General features: G+C 41.6%; 2 long non-coding RNA genes across 3 annotated transcripts in view; both read right to left on the bottom strand.

The window, feature by feature from the left end:
* Positions 1–14,270, bottom strand: part of LOC145660092 (uncharacterized) — a 302,422-nt gene that overhangs the window by 111,373 nt on the left and 176,779 nt on the right. The window lies entirely within an intron of this gene.
* On the bottom strand, positions 1,523–6,023 carry LOC145660050 (uncharacterized). Its single transcript, XR_014126250.1, has 2 exons — positions 5,629–6,023; positions 1,523–2,729 (listed from the first exon to the last, which is right to left on the bottom strand). It is a non-coding gene; the product is annotated as an uncharacterized LOC145660050 (long non-coding RNA).

The following is a 14,270-nucleotide window of genomic DNA, read 5'->3' as shown; positions in this document are numbered from 1 at the left end:
ACTGTTTGACAATCTTCGTGGGTGTGTGAAAGAAGTAAACATTTTGCTCACACACCACTCTCCGCTCCTTTAGTTTAGAACAAAAGCTGCTAACATTGCTAACAAACACTGGAAGCCAACAGCAACGACAGCTAATAGGATTTGTAAATAAGTCAGATATCGAGCTACATGTCCTCAAACCTCATCCAGGTCGCTTCCCGGTGACGTGTTTCTTCACTTGTCTAGTTCACAGTGAGTTATACGACACACCGACTAGTCTGGGAGACATTTATTAACACTTGGATGCGGTTTGACCGGCTTGAGAGAAGTTTGTGGGCATGTATTTACGAAGGCTATATTTGAGTTGCTGTTGACTTCCAGTGTTTGTTAGCAACGTTCGCATTTAACTGCTTTTGTTCTAAACTAAAGAAGCAAAATTTGGACTTCAAACATTTCTTGGTCGATAGACAGAATCTGGGGTAAGTGGTGAGCTGCTGCTCTCTGCTGCTCCCAGATATAAATACCTTTGTGCAAATGAATGTATGAGGATGACAACACCTGTAGAGAGAAGGTAACACTCACCATCAGCAGCGTGGAGCACAAGGAGCAGATAAACACACACCTGCATTCTTACTGAGTTACACACACTACACACAGCTACAGCAGGACTGCTGATACACACCGTACACACTCTTCAATACAGTCTACTGAATGACTTCACAATAACACTTATATTGGACAGGAAGTGTATTCAGATGAAACTCTGACAAACTAAGCTCAACACAACACACACCAAATATAGAGATGCGGTAGGTTTTGTAAGCCGTCATGTGGTACGTCCTCTTTCTTCCTTATCATTCAGTGATCTATCAGATATTCTCACATTGTCAGTGAGGACGGTTTCATTCTTAGTTAAGTGGCTCCGTCCTTTGTCACAGAAACATGATGTAGAAGCTCAGGGGGTGAGACCCAATATAACCTCCCTCACTGCTGTTTGGTCAGTTCATTTCACTACGACACTCAAAGTACTTCAAAGGCTTATTAATGAAAACAGTGTAACGCTTCTTACCTGGAGTGAGGAACAGGTGCTACGGGGTAACCGCGATGCGTGGAGTTAACATGGAGTGACACACACACTGGTGTGGACAATCTGAAAGACTTTTATTCTCTCCTGGACCACTTCAATACCATCACTGTATTTATACGGAAAGGAAACAGTAAAAAGCACCGTACAGCGTTAACAAAAAAAAAAAAAAAGGAGTGTTGAGAAGGCGAGCAGAAAGGTGACGGTTCCTCCCCCTCTCTCTCTCTCTCTCTCTCTCTCTCTCTCTCTCTCTCTCTCTCTCTCTCTCTCTCTCTCTCTCTCTCTCTCTCTCTCTCTCTCTCTCTCTCTCTCTCTCTCTCTCTCTCTCTCTCTCTATAAAGCTCCCTCTTAAAGGCGCAGTACAACTATGTCTGTTACAACAGCAGGTGGAATTACGGCAGCCACAGAACTGGCTACCTGAGACTTTAAAAATAGTTTGAACAGATGTTTAAAGGAGTATTTAATTTCAAAACATTATTTTTTATTTATTTATACATAATGCAGTGCATGAAACATAAGTCAGGGTGTATTTTTAATTGCACCTGTTCAGTTTGAGTAGTGTGGTTAAATTTCAAATTTGATATGGAATTTGTTTGCAGGAGTAACGTGTTTGTTGGCCAAAAAACTGGTCCTCTTTCTGTAAGAATGTCACTCCACCACTAGAGATGTGAACTCTACTCACACCACAAATGTAGTTGCTTTCAGACTGGACTGTCCAATTAAAATGAAAGCTAAAATAACCAAGTTGACAGTCTATAGACTATTAAATAAATGTCTACAATCATGGACTTAATTCTCCAAATAAAGTGAAAGCTGCACTATGTAGAATGTATGTTGTCCACTACACTATCTGACAGAAACCTTGGCCTCACCATTAAGAACCAATGTAATCGTGAGGACTTACTGTGCCCTGGTCCTACATGGCACTGTGTTTACCGTCCCCTCTGCCCTGATGGCACAATGTTTACCATGCCCTGGGCCCTGGGTGGTGCTGTGTTTACTGTGCACAAACTCAGGCATCTGAATGGTAATAAAGGATTTGAGTGAGACCTGAATGGGTCTTCATTTGTTTTGACAGACCAATCATAGCAGCCTCTAACACACAAATCAGGGGCAGTTATAACATTGGGCATGTTGGTGATATTTGTCATTGTTTCATACACATATTACTTAAGTTATGGAAACTATGTAATTCTAAAACAGATGTGGCAATGTGACAAATATACATTAACCTCCAAACTCTCTGACTTACCTGTGACTCATTTATAAATGAGTTCTTTCAAATCAAAGTGTATTTATATAACACTTTTTACAACAGATGTTGTGAAAAAACAGCTTTACAAATGATCAAGTCCAAGCTCTCAGGGAGCAAGCCAAGGGCAACAGTTCTAGACAAATCTCCCTAGAGGAAGAAGTAAGAGGAAGAAACTTTGAGAGGAACCAAGACTCAAAAAGGGGGCCCATCCTCCTCTGGCCAACAATGGTCACCACAATAATAACAATTTAAAAAGAATAAGTGAAAAATTAAGCAATTAATGTCTAGTTCAACTTTCTAGAGGTCCTGTTCTTGTCCCGAGGTGTGCATTCCCAGTGTGTTGTCTTGTATGTTGATTCACTATGATGATCTGATCACAGCAGTTGGTGCAACATCCAGGCCCCTCTGAGTCTGTCAGGGTTCAAAATCAGATTTATCACCTCTGGTTTGGCGTCAGATAACGTAATAAGAATCACAGTAACACTGCTTCTAAGCCAGTAACTAGAGGGGCCATAATTTTAAAAATATGTATACAGTTCTGGTTTGACCATTTGAGCAGTGACTGAGTCAGAAATCAGACTTCAAAATGCTGTTCTCAATTTAAAGAATGTACGATGTATGGTAGCTAGGTCTGACATTGAGGATTTTAGATGGGATCTCTTTTTTTTAAGCTGGTGAATTAGAGAGTAAGAATTTTAGTGTATTTGATCTTATAGGATTTAATGTCTGTACTGGATCTGAAAACCCCCTTGTCCTGTAACAGATAACTTTATTATATATCTCTAGAATTAGGTAAAACCATGCATATTAAATGTAATATGTTTTAAACCATTTTATTCTTAGATTTAGTGCTTAGATTTTTGCCAAGGCCCAATCCCCTCTCATTTTTCCTCCTACCCCTTGTTTTCAAGTGTCATCTTGCCCCTTGGGACTGAGTTACAAAGGGTAGTGGTTGAAATCTTCCCCCTTGCTTCTGCATCCATTTTATCAATGATTCACAAGGGATTCTGAGAAATTTCACACTCAATTGACTCTGAAAACCATTTAGCACTAACAGTGCACCCTAGCCCTCTGTCGGACATCCAACCCCTACTTATGAACACCACATATGGAGGGCCAGGGCTAAGTGGTAGGGTCAAGGGGTGAAATGTGATTGGGCCCAAGTGAAGGTGTATGAGGCAGAGGAACATGGGAAATAATGATGTTTCTGTGGACCACAATGACTGGATTTAGAACATCTGTGCTAGCTGAGCTGTTTTTAAAAACACACGTGGTCTGAGCGAGCTGTTAGTTGTGCTTTTAGTCCTTGTGGTTTTAACCAGCAGTTTTTAGTATTAAGTGTAACGGCTCATAGCAAAGGCAGAGTCTAATTATAACTGATCACCCAGGCTCTCTTTAACTGGCTTGTCAAATATCTTTCAAATACATAATAAATAGAATAATACAAATATTTACACTTTATTACAAGAAAATATGATTTGTGGTGGAGGGGACATCCATAGTTTGAAACACCATTCATTACCGAAAAAACAACCCGCTCTATTGCTGATTTTATATATTTATGCTGTATGATATTTGCTGTATTTATGTATTTTATGTTTATAAAGTGTTATGGCTACACTATAAGTAGCCTATGCAGTTTTTGTCCACCAGTAGACTGGCTGTGTTATATGGCTGCTTTAACGGCAAGGTGTCAACAAGCAGCCTTTTCCAGCCTTCTGGTGGTTTCTCAAGCCTCGTCTTTCTTCCCCCACAGACACCCCCACACTGAAACCACAACATGCATGTCTAGTTCACAGAGGCACCAGGGGCCCTGTGGGCTCTGTGAAACTACACAATGAAAAAACAGACCTCAGGTGTTCTCAGGACTCACAAGACACTACATTACTGTATTGACATCCTTGTGGACGTCAGTGAAGTACTGCTGAGAGTTCTGGACTGATCTCTGGAGTCAGTGTGTGTCTACAGTGGTAGTGGAGTTCTGGGTGTAGAGTTGTCAGTGTGTGCTGGTGTTTCCATAGTGATAAAGCTGCTGAGTTTGTCTTCTCTTCACTAAAGGTGAGTGTGAAATTCTCTTTTAATGCTGAATTGCATTAAATTGTACATTTATTTGTTAATATAAAAATGTTATTTAAGCAAGCTGACTTTTTTCAGGTAGAACTGGAAAAATATTTTGCTTAACAAATAATTATTAAATATTTCTGCATATCTTATGATTCCATCTTATGAAGTCTGTGTACTTTTTAATATAGTTAAAATATAATTGTCCTATATTTCCTGGTATATGTTTCTATAGGCTACACTGTAGTAAAGAGTAGAAGACAATTGCATGTTATTGCTTTAGTACGTCTTTGTCTCCATGTGCTTTTGTATGTTTTAGTTTGCAGCTCCTCCCCTGCTCTGCCCCTTGACATGTGTCTCATGTGAGTTTTGTCTCTTACCCCTCCCAGTAATTGTTCCCAGATATTCCCTGTTTGTCTCCTGCTGTATAAATACCCTAATGCTAATGTCTGCAGTCATGGTCAGTGTATGACCCTACTTTCATGTAAATACTTGTGTCATGAAATAACTCAGCTCAGTGAATACATCAAATATAATATACAGGCTCCACTTTTACAGCAGTGTTCTTAATCTATTAGTGGTGTGAGAAAAATATGGTTTGTGGACTAAATTGTGGTAGAAAAGTATTTGATATGTGTATGGCATCTTAATGTGAATATGTGCAGTTTTTAAAGTCAATAAACATTTTGCTCTCAAAACACCTTATAAACACCCCAGAAGAAGGAGGAGACTGTTCTGGTCTGAGAGCTCAGGATGTCTGACGTCTGCTGTGGTTTCATTTCTCACAGTTCCAAGCAGTGGGCAGTGGGTACCAGATCAGAATCTAAAGCCCTTTTTAGACTAGAAGTGACAACTCTGTTGCTTCTGCACCTCTGCAGCTAAGCTGTGGTCACACACTCACAAGCTCAATTTTGTTCTAGTGTATTTTTTGCCTTATGCCATGACAGGTGGTTTCTAGCTAGAAATAGTACAAAATACTACATTTATTCTGTAATGTGTAGTTTAATAATCAAAACAGCACAACTCTGACTGCTGGGTCTATACTAGTGTAAAATTGGGATAAAGGTTCTAAGATGGCGCCGGTGAGGTCGGCTGCCGTCACGACTGCTCCGTCCACACCTGGCACTTTTTTCGCTCTTTTCGCTCTTCCCGCTACCCCTGACTTCTCCGCAGCCCTTCTCTACACACCACGGCGCGTATCTCGTACAGCAGAGATGCCCTTATTTCTCTTAATCTACATAGCACTCACCTCAAACCGTCTGTAACCCCGGACCCAAGATGGCCGACGGAGATCCTGAGGGAAAACAGAAGACGCGGCGCGAGGAAAAGGCCGCGAGTACATGTTCGAGTACCTCACGAGTACAAGTCCGCAGCATACGGAGTGCGCAGGGCGGTGAGGGAGGCGAAGCGGCGCTACGGGAAGAAACTAGAGACACAGTTCCAGCAGAGTGGCTCTAGATCCCTGTGGCAGGGACTACGGATGATCACGGACTACAGGAGCCCACCCTCCGGACTGATGAGTGCGGATGAGTCTGGCGAACGAGCTGAATACATTCTTTGCTCGCTTCGAGGCTACATCTAGCAGCGCTAATGCTAGCAGCACAAATGCTAATGGCGCTAGTGCTAACAGCGCTAATGCTAACAGCGCTAATGCTAACAGCGCCAATGCTAACAGCGCTAATGCTAACAGCGCTAATGCTAATGGCGCTAGTGCTAACAGCGCTAATGCTAACAGCGCCAATGCTAACGGCGCTAGTGCTAATGGCACTATTGGCGCAGCCAATGGCACATGCGCGGGGCCCACCATAGAATAGCGCCCTCTCATCATCACTGAGAGTGACGTGAGGAGAGTGTTTAAAAGGGTGAATACCAGGAAGGCGACGGGACCAGACGGTATCTGCGGGAGGGTCCTCAAAGCCTGCGCAGATCAGCTAGCCCCGGTATTCACCGACATCTTCAATCTCTCCCTGACGCTCGGTATTGTCCCGTCCAGCTTCAAGCGGTCCACCATCGTCCCCGTGCCGAAGAAACCTCGACCCTCCGACCTCAATGACTACCGCCCTGTCGCCCTCACATCAGTCGTGATGAAGTGCTTTGAAAAGCTAGTCAGAGACTTCATCACATCTTCACTGCCAGCCTCCATGGACCCACTGCAGTTTGCATACCGCCACAACTGCTCCACTGACGATGCAATTGCACGTCTGCTCCACACTACACTGACTCACCTGGACGAAGGGAGGGGAAATTATGTTAAAATGCTATTTGTCGACTACAGTTCAGCATTTAACACTATCATCCCCTCCCTACTCACTACTAAGTTGGGAGATCTAGGACTGCATACATCCCTGTGCGACTGGATCTCCAACTTCCTAACAGACAGACCACAATCAGTACGGGTAGGCAACTGCGCCTCATCCACCCTCACCCTTAGCACTGGAGCTCCTCAGGGTTGTGTCCTAAGCCCCCTGCTCTACTCACTGTACACCTACGACTGCACAGCCACTTCCAGCTCTAACATCATTGTCAAGTTTGCTGACGACACCGTTGTCGTGGGTCTGATCTCGGACAACGACGAGAGGGCCTACCTGGAGGAGATTAAACACCTGGAAAACTGGTGCCAGGAAAATAATCTATGTATAATAATAATAATAATAATAATAATAATAATAATAATTGTATAAATTATTATTTATACAAAATAATAATTTTGTATAATAACATATCTACAGTTGTTGTGTAACAAGGTAATTGAGTATAAATCTATATATACAGATGTACAGATATACAGTCATGTTACATGGTGGTGGTGGTCCCCACAGTTTATTCAGTTTCCCTGATTCAGGGCCCGAATGGCCTGTGGGAAGAAGCTCCTCTTCAGCCTCTCTGTCTTGGCCTTCAGGGAGCGGAAGCGCCTCCCTGACCTCAACAGAGAGAAGAGTCTATTGTTGGGATGGGTGGGGTCCTTCACAATTTTCCTGGCCTTGGTCTGGCACCGCTTGTAGTAGATGGTCTGCAGGTCAGGAAGTTCCGTGTGAGTGATGCGCTCTGCTGAACGCACTACCCTTTGGAGTGCTTGTCTGTCCTGCTTGGTGCTATTCCCAAACCAGACTGTGATGTTCCCCGTGAGGATGCTCTCTATAGTGCAGGTGTAGAAGTTCCGCAGTACTTTGGAGGGCAGTCTGAAGTCTCTTAGGCATCTGAGGTGGTAAAGACGCTGACGCGCCTATGTTCAAAGGCTGATTAACAGAGTTTATCAAAGTTCAAATAGGTTCTTATTGTGAGTAATGCAGGTTTTTGTTGTTTGTTTTTGACTCATTCAGTAAATTCAGAACTTCATATTACTCACAAAAAATCTTAAAGAACCTTTCTACATAATGGTCCACAACAAATTATTGTGAAGCAGAAACTGAAAAATCACCAAACAAAAAGCAGGTCTGTAAACTACATTTTAAAACTATAAACTTAGAAATAGGAGTTTGAGAATAGAGTGACAGGATAATACTGTTTGTTTCTCTCCTCTACATCAGACTCCACCCCCTTTGCTTTATAATGAGCATGTGTGTCTCCTATATGGTTTCACAGATGTAGCATCATGGTTAGTGTGGGGTTGCAAGTAAGTAAGTTAAGCTCATTTCACACATTGCACCCAGTGTACCCAGATTAGCAATACATATGTGAGGAGGAGGAGATGTTTGCTAGGAACTCTCACATCTGTAAACTGGTAGCTGTTGCCACAGTGACATCAGTGACACTGTGTGTCTGTGTGTATGAGAGCATGTATTTGTGAGTGTGGGTGCATGTGTGTGTGTGTCCTTCAAATGTGGTTCTGGCCATCACACAGCAGTGTGTGTGTGTGTTGCGGACAGAAGTTCGTCAGAGTTTCATTTGAATACACTTCCTCTCCACTATAAGTGTTATTGTGAAGTCATTCAGTAGACTGTATTGAAGAGTGTGTACGGTGTGTATCAGCTGTCCTGCTGTAGCTGTGTGTAGCGTGTGTGTAACTCAGTAAGAATGCAGGTGTGTGTTTATCTGCTCCTTGTGTTTCACGCTGCTGATGGTGAGTGTTACCTTTTCTCTACAGGTGTTGTCATCCTCATACATTCATTTGCACAAAGGTATTTATATCTGGGATCAGAAGAGAGCAGCAGCTCACCACTTACCCCAGATTCGGTCTATCGACCAAGACATGTTTTAAGTCCAAATTTTGCCTCTTTAGTTTAGAACAAAAGCTGTTAAATGCGAACGTTGCTAACAAACACTGTAAGTCAACAGCAGCTCAAATATAGCCTTCGTAAATCCATGCCCACGAACTTCTCTCAAGTTGGTCAAACCGCATCCAAGTGTTAATAAATGTCTCCCAGATTAGTCGGTGTGTCGTATAACTCACTGTGAACTAGACAAGTGAAGAAACACGTCACCGGGAAGCGACCTGGATGAGGTTTGAGGACATGTAGCTCGATATCTGACTTATTTACAAATCCTATTAGCTATCGTTGCTGGTGGCTTCCAGTGTTTGTTAGCAATGTTAGCAGCGTTTTGTTCTAAAGGAGCGAAATATGGACTCCAAACATGTCTTGTCCACCTGGGTTAAGGGAGAATAAAGTAAATTTGCTTCTTCGCCGACTTGTTCCGTTAAGTGGCACTGAAATCTACGCTGTGATTCAGTCCGGTAGAGAGGAGCCGGTGCTAATTACTTACTAATTGCTGATTAGTTACTTCAGACCAGCATAAGCTAGGAATTGTAGGGACATTAGTAAGACTGATGGAATTGAGAAACAGGAAGAGTACAAGAGTAATGTGACTCTTACAAGGATCATTTTGCTCTATAAATCTACATTTAAAAATAACGTTTTTTATTATGGTGTGGTATGTGAAATGTGCTCACTTGGAGAAAGACAATTTTACACACACAGTAAATGTACATTCAAAGGGATACTTGTAGATGCAAAAACACCTTCCTGCCCTGCTCTCTCTCTCTCTCTCTCACACACACATACACACACTCTCTCTCTCTCTCTCTCTATCTCTCTCTTCTTGTTGGGTGTTTGGGCTTCAAGTTCTCCTATGTTGTTCCTCTTATCTTAGAGGTTTAGAAAAATTTACAAATAAAAAATGAACAAATAAATAATAAAACCATAAAGTACAGTACAGCATGCACCTCTTCCTCCTCACATATGTATTGCTAAACTTGGTGCACTTTAGCAATACATAACACACACAGACATGCATATGTGCATGCTTCCTTTTTGGGTTCGTGAGCTTAAAATGCTGCTGCGCTGTTCTCTGGTGTGTGAACGACATGTTTACTTCTTTCACTCACCCATGAAGACTGTAAAACAGTCTACAAATCCTCATCAGTGACAAAGTTTCAGCTCTGAACCTCATGGTTTAATCAGTCAATCACTGACTGGCAGCATAAATTCACTCAAGTGACTCCAGTTTAAAGACTGTTTTCTTATTTAGTCCCAAGTTATTCTGATGTCACCATAGTCATAGCTACCAGTTTACAGATGTGAGAATTGCCAGCATGCACCGCTTGCCCCTCACATATGTATTGCTAATCTGGGTGCACTGGGTGCTACGTGTGAAATGTGCTCACTTGTTTATTTCTGTTTGTGTTATTTATTCCTCATTTGTTCATCAATTGGTCAGGAGGCTTGGACAGCCCATGCTGCTGCGTGCACACACACACACACACACACACACACACACACACACACACACACACACACAGTTTCTGTTAGTGTTATTTATTCCTCACTTGTTCATTCTGTGTATGATGCAGCTCTTGTCCACTACCCACTTCTGTATCCAGCTGCCTGTGACAGAGGTCACACCTCATTGTGGTTGACTGTATATGTGGTGCAGTCCTTTACGTGTGGTGTATGATGTGTGTGTTTGGTGCTTCTGTGTGTTTTACTAAGTGGGCAGTGGGGGTGGGTTTCAGGGAGAGGCTACAGTGAGTTCTGATCTCATGAATTCTGACAAGCTCATCAAATGCAAGACGATACTACTCTGTGTTACCATGGAGACCTGAGGAGTGGCAGAGCTCACTACCTACAGGATAAAGAGTTGGACTAGTGATGAATAAATACATTTGGCAAGACAAGTGAGGTATCCACGTCCAGCTCTACGGTGGGTGTGAAGACCTATTGTGCAGAAAATGTAAAAATAAAAAAAGCAAATTCTGTGCGCTACAGTTCCGAAATGCAGAGCAACTTCAGAAATGCTGCAAACTCAGTCACAACACAACAGAACTGTTTTCTGAAGTTGCCTCGCATTTCCAAAATATAGCACATGTCATTTTGAATAAAGTGTTTTCTGAATTTGTATAATGTTCAGGAATTTGCATCAAGTTTGTAAACTGTAGCATGTGTGTTTAGCTTCTGTGTTCTTGAAAAGAAACAGTAACTCAAACATAATGTGGAATACAAGTGTAGCAACAAGACTGAAGGGGAAGTAGGTGAGACGCTGATTCAGAGATGGAACTGCACCTTAACAACCACAGCACCACAAAAGATACCAAATACAAACAGTGCAGACTGACTCTGCTTATTGGTTTTGACAAAGTCATATCTGGGCCCCTACCATGGAAAACTGAATGTCACTCACTTTATTGAAATAAAAATGTTTTAAGTAATATGTAAATATTGTTACATTTTCAAAACACATTGTTTACTCTCTCATTCCTTATGGTCTATATATGGAATATAATCTGTAAAAATAGCCTGTTTTGAAATCACTGTTTCTCTGATGTCATGAGAACCAGCTCATTTACTTATCTCTGCCTCTTTGGCCTGCAGCAGTTTAACCCCCAACACCTACATTGCAGTTCTCAGACATATTTCAGCTCTTAGTGGTTTTTAAATGAAGCACAATACAGGGCAGCCAATCAGAACAGAGCTCATTTATCTTACATCTTAAAGTCACAGCAACATAAACTGCCTGTTTAATTCCAAGGGATAAAGAGAGGTTGGCAAATAGTTGTGTAAAACTGTATTATGACTCTTTGGAAGATTAAACCACACAAACATTGTAAGAGGACACCAAACCAAACTATAAATAAAGGATAAATGTAGGATATGCACACCCTCTGAAGACCTTTTGGTGTATTTGGTGAGGTGGGAAGGTGAGTGGCTACAGCTACAGCTGAGGAAGCACCAGGGGCTTCTGTCTGGGTCCCACTGGGCAGCCATATACAGGGCAGCTGTGTACAGCACAGGTTCTGAACTTGGCTGAAGGGTGCAGTTTCAGCACCTTGGACAGCAGTCAGGCTGCCTTGGAGATGAAAGATGTTTGGTCTGTGGTACTGGTCTACAACTATAAACACGTTTTACTAAAGTAAGTCCTCATTTGGTCCTTTTAATGAAATCTACATCTTTAAGTACAAACCCCATCTCTAAGTAAAACTCTATATCATCTCTTGGAAACATTGAAATAAAAAAAAAAAAAAGAAAAAGCAAAGCATTAGCCATTAGAACATATTATTCCATCACTGATCAAACTGGTTTCATCAAAGGAGACACTCAGCCATTAACAGGGTAGACTACTTAACCTAATACTGTGACGGTGGCAGTTCAGAGGAAGCGCTAGGCAAAGTTGCACCAAAGTGCTCTTTATTTTCCATAAATAAAGAGCAAGTAGTCCGATGGGCCATTAATGTGCAGCGCTCTCTCGTGACCTGTGAGTTTAAATGGAGAGAATGAACAATGAACAGGTGAAGGTGATTAGTAGTCAGGAGACTGGGAATGAGGCAGGTGTTTAGTGTGATCCCTAGCAGGAGTGGGCGTGTCCCTCCCTCTGGCTGCCCGGCCAACCGTGACAAATACGTTACACCTCACTCCACATATTAGAAACTGCTATGCATAGAAGGCCTTCAGTAAAGAAAACGAAGTTTTTCTCCTCACATTGCGTAAAATCTTTAACAGCACACCTAAGGCCACAGTCAGTATTAATGTAATAATATCACAAAATGTGCATAGAGGTACTAGGCAAGGAAAGCCACTCTCTCTATTGCTGTTCTCAGTTCTTATATTTATACATTTTTTATTACCATTTTTGCTTTTTTTTTGGGGGGGGGGGGGGGTTGTCTTTTTACAGTTTTTATTTGTTGTTGTTGTTGTTGTTGTGACACCGCAGTGCACACTAGCCTACAGTCTCAATTAGTTACTTTACAGCTATTCACCATTTAGCATTTATACATTTTTTATTACAATTTTTGTTTTTGGGGGTTTTTGTCTTTAACTTTTTATTTTATTTTATTTGTGTTATTACAGTGCAGTGCACACTAGCCTATAGCCTCAATTAGTTACTTTACAGATATTCAGCATTTAGCAAACAGTTGTTAAACAGCTTTTGACAGCTTTAACAACAAAAAGAACAAAGTAACAAAGAGAAAAGTAGAGAAAATGTTTCTACTTCCTGTGATAACTGTTGGGTTGTGATGACATTGTACTGTCTACATCCAAAGTGGTCTTTACTTTGGTGACTCCTTTAGTGGTTCTGTGTCAGTGGGTGGATTTCACAACTTCAATTAAGTAGTTTTTTTCTCAATAGTATGAAAACTACGTCATGATCATAGACTGCTGCATTCCACCTGTACTTTATGAATAATATGAATGTTATCAGACAATGCTCATGTTTACCTGATTAAATGATCAATGTTTATTTTGATCAGCATGTAGTCTAGAGCTCTTCCTGTCTGATCTGTCTAATATTTGCTAAGCTACACATTCAGTTTGGTCCTCTGATCACTAAGTGCAGGAATGAAATGATGTGACCAAACAGTGCTGAGGGGGATCACTGTGTAGCACTACTTCTTACTGCAGGACCACTTTACTGAGGATGGGGACTGAACACTGGGCAGCTCAGGAGGAAGTGATGACACTAGAAAGACACTGTTTCACTGTTAGATTTAGTCTGTATGTGAGAGAGAAAGAAGTGGAGGAATAATTTATTTTGCACTTGAACACACTTCCCCTCTATTGTGGATATTAGTGGGTGGAGAATTTCAGTGGAGTTCTACTGAGAGAGCTGTAGAGTTCCAGGTCATAGTTGTGTGGTGATTCCCACAGGCAGACTGTAGTCTGGGGTGGTTTTCAGTGTTCAGTACACTGTAGTTTTGTAGAGTGTATAAGATGTGTAGCAGCGTTACTGCTGTAGCTGTGTGTAGTGTGTTGTGGAATGCAGGTGTGTTTTCATCTGCAGATGTGTTTTTACTTCCTTTTTGGAAATGATGTGCAGACGAAGTCCTGTGAAGCGTTTGAGGTTCTTCCTTATTGTACTGCTAAAGGACTTGAAGCTTTGGAGCATTGAAAGCTGGTGACAAAACAGCGACACCTGGTGGTTCTTAGAAATTATAGCAGCCATAGATTCAAAGCTGCACAATACAACACTCCACCGCCTTCATATTTCATTAAAAAAATGATGATCAGTAATGATGTTTAGTAATTCAATTCTGCAATAATTTGTTTAAAATCATTGTTTCCCTTTTTATGTGAAAACATAGTACAAAACTATACTGGGAGACAACAAGGTGACGTTATGAAACATTTACTCTCCCCTTTGGCTTCTATAATTTGCACATTTCAAATGTTTTAGTAAAAAGATAAAGCTTCTAAGTTATAGGAGAGTGCCAAACCTATGAAACAGTCTCAACCTCATCCTGTGTATCTGTGATGTTTGAAGCTTCAAACAAGATTAGTCACATGTTATCAGTAACTTTAGTGGTAATGTTAGTGGTAATAACTTTAGTGGGAGTGGAGAGGGAGAGAAGGAAGGAGGGAGGGAGGGAGAGAGAGAGATGAAGGGAGGGATGGAGGGAGCCGGAGCGAGGGAGAGAGAGGGAGGGAGAGAGACAATCTATAATCAATATAATCAGACATTTAC

The sequence above is a fragment of the Electrophorus electricus genome, chromosome 2, assembly GCF_041902795.1.
Source record: "Electrophorus electricus isolate QZ-2024a chromosome 2, ASM4190279v1, whole genome shotgun sequence".
Lineage (NCBI taxonomy): Eukaryota > Metazoa > Chordata > Actinopteri > Gymnotiformes > Gymnotidae > Electrophorus > Electrophorus electricus.
Note: the sequence above shows the minus strand (reverse complement) of the source record. Positions and strands in the feature narration are given on the sequence as shown.